This window comes from Schistocerca gregaria, chromosome 8, assembly GCF_023897955.1.
Source record: "Schistocerca gregaria isolate iqSchGreg1 chromosome 8, iqSchGreg1.2, whole genome shotgun sequence".
NCBI classification, from domain to species: Eukaryota; Metazoa; Arthropoda; class Insecta; order Orthoptera; family Acrididae; genus Schistocerca; species Schistocerca gregaria.
Window position 1 is genome coordinate 326,595,702 of NC_064927.1, and position 3,318 is coordinate 326,599,019.

Sequence of the window (3,318 nt, forward strand, 5' to 3'; positions counted from 1 at the left end):
AATTTATCGTTCGTCTTGTACATTGTGTTAGTGAACTCGTACATTGATGCGTGGAAATTAGATGTTGCCTTCTTCATCCAAATTTAATTTTCTTTTATAGGGTCCAACAATTTCTTACATTTTCCAACTCCTGTTTTTGAATTTCTGAATCTGTAAAGTGACCTCCATCAACTATGATTTCTGATACTTATGGTGTTTTTGGTAAGGAAACTACCTTGTCGTGGTAAAACTCAGGGTTTGGAAATTTTGCTTTTATATTGGAGCGGTTCCATATAGTTCAAAATGTAGTTTGTAGTTTTATGACTGGTTCTAACTTCGTGTTGTTATCCAAGCCCTCATGGCAATACGATCCCTCAGAGGAAGATTCTGTAAAACCATCCCATTTTTCATTTGTTACTACACACATAAGTTATGTGGATGCCTGTCTTTGCTGCTGTTTTGTATTATTTTTCTGTTGTGTATTTAATTTCTTCCATAGTTTGTGCTCACTGTTAAATCAGCAAAGCCTAGACATTTAACATAGATTTGGCAGCCGGATTTTCCGATGTTTATCATTTTGGTTTAGTAGCTGTAAAACAGGACGTTCTTTCTGTCCACCCCTCCTGACCAAATCTAGAGCGTCTAAATATTGTCTGGCAACAGACTCAAACCTTCTTGAGGTCTACAAAGGTGACAATTTAGCTCGCACATTACCGAATTGTCAGTACCGTCCTCAGGTTCCATATCTGATCTGCATATAATCGATCATTCCCGAATCCTGTTTGGTAGGCAACAGACTGGTGTTTACACTGTTACTCCAAATGGTTTTGTGGAACTTTTGAACTAATTTTCTATGTGAAGTGCAATAGAGTTAAGCCTCTGCAATATTTTTGGATTCTCTTATCACTTTTCTTGTACACTGTGTGTACTGATGCACGTTTTCAGTTCTGTAAAATCGTTTAAGTTTCCCATATTTCTGATAAACTTGTACTTATACTCTTAAAGATTTCATATCCTAACTACCATATTTCGCAGAAACGCATTTTTCACATAGTGTTCTCCTTTTTAACTTTTAATCTATCTGACGATAACTGTGGTCAGAAGGCGTGAATTAGGATTTTCCACAGGCTTTTCTAAGAGTAATCATTATATTGGTGGATCACAGTAACGTAGGTCTTGCCAGTATTGTATAGTTCTCTTTAGTATTCACCTCTGATTTTCATTTGCTCAACAGAAACTTTATAATTCTTTTTATATTTTATGATATTGTGAAAATGATCAATGCGTTTTGTGACTGCAAAATGAACAGCTTTGTTATGTTTTTGCCTCATCTGGTGTACAGTGCTCAATCTGCCTTTTTGGCCAAAATTGAAATCGTTCCCTTTCAGAGAATCACTTTATAATTATGTGGAAAAAACTCCAATAATATTTCATATATGTAGAATGGCTAGTACATATACATATGGATTCGTTGAATACCTAACGATATCGCCTGTCATAGTCAATTCCTGATTCTTCACAAGTTACCAGTAAAATTTTTTCTGCTTCCAGCATAGTTTTCCAGAAAGAGAATTTAAAAATGACATGTTTTAGTCTCTGTGAGAAAATTACCTATGTTAGCGCTGAATGTTCCTTAAGAATCTGACTTAGTTCAGACAAATCATCAGAATTCTGTCTGAAATTACATCAACACTATATTCGCATTTGTATTTGAGAACTTTTAGAAAATGATAGCGCTGGTAGCACTACATAGTTAAAATTTAGTAAAATTACTCTTATATTTTTAATATGTTACCTTACTCTTAGGTCTGAACTGCTTGATCCTAATATTCCTGCTACATCTAATATTACAAGTATTTGTTCGATCTAGTTTGCCAATCACAACACACCGATTCAGTTTAAATGTGATAGTATCTTGTGACCTTACTGACTTTCCTTTCACTCATTTCACAATATTTCATTTAATACTACTATTGTTATATGTATTTTTAATATCTGTCATGATTCTCTTTACACGATTTTTAGAGCTCTTTAGTTATCAATGGCTTATTGGTTTCATACATTTAGTAGACAATTTTTGGAAAAACTGTTATCATATCTTTCCAAACATGCCTCACTTCAATTCATTTGTTTTATCTTATTCTTAAAATATTGTATCCAAAACTAATTAAAAAACGTCTGTTTTATCTGAACATGTCTCAGAGCTGCATTGTACTATGTTGTTCAATTTCATCAGTTGCTTGTCATGTAAAGTTAGTGCATCAAAAGCAGGGTAAATGCTAAATTTTTAGTCAGAGAGCTACGGAAATATTTTCAATCAGGCTTTCCTTGCTTGCAGATTGGAAAATCCGCTAATGAAATAAGACAGTGAGATTGAAATAAAACTTTTCCTCACAACTTTATGGGAGATTTTCAATGGAATCTCCAGAAATTGTTAACTGATTCTAATTGTCTGATAGGCAAACCTATAAAAATCTATATCTATAAAAATCTATCCTAAATTTCTGAACGTTATATGAGAAATATTCTGCAGTAACAACTCATAAGTACTTGCTTCTAGGTTCTGATGAAAAACAGTTTGTCTCGAGTTTCTTTTCTTTACTTTTTGTTTAACTTATACATATATTACAACTCCTCCTTTCGCAATGTTGAGTCTACACTAAAATGATCGTCACTACTAAATAAATTATCGCTATCTATGGCTTCAAATTATATTACTTTCAAGTGTCTGAGTGTTCTCTTTGTGTACTGGTCACATATACCGCAGATTATCACAGATTTATTAAAAATCGTGACTTTACCACAAAATAATGACCTTACAACATCCGTTCTTTCCTTCATTAGCTATCATTCACCAATTCACCTAAATGTATTCTCTCAGTATTAACAACAGCATCATCGTGTTAATGAGATTACTCACAGAATCAACGTTCGTGAACCTGGAGAAATGCCGCTTTATTTAATGTCAAGCACTTCTCTATGGCATGTTGCTCCATAGGTTTTGACTCAACAGGTGAAACGAGTTAGTGTACATGTCCTTTAGACTCTGTTCGAGGCTTTGGGAACATAGAATTTTTATCACAATGAAACTTCAGAATGTAAATGAAGACAAGAAATTATAAAAGGTCTCCAGTTGATCAATGGGTGTCACATAAAAACACATAATACCTAGAAAATCGCACTATAGCTCGAATAAAGCAACAGAATAGTTCGTGGCTGGGAAGTGATGCTGGTTATTACACCTGATGCCACTATCTCATGTCTAACACATTTATTCTACACATACTTATCCTTTCGTCATACATTCTAAAAGCCTTTTTTGTCACAGAATTTGTCTTG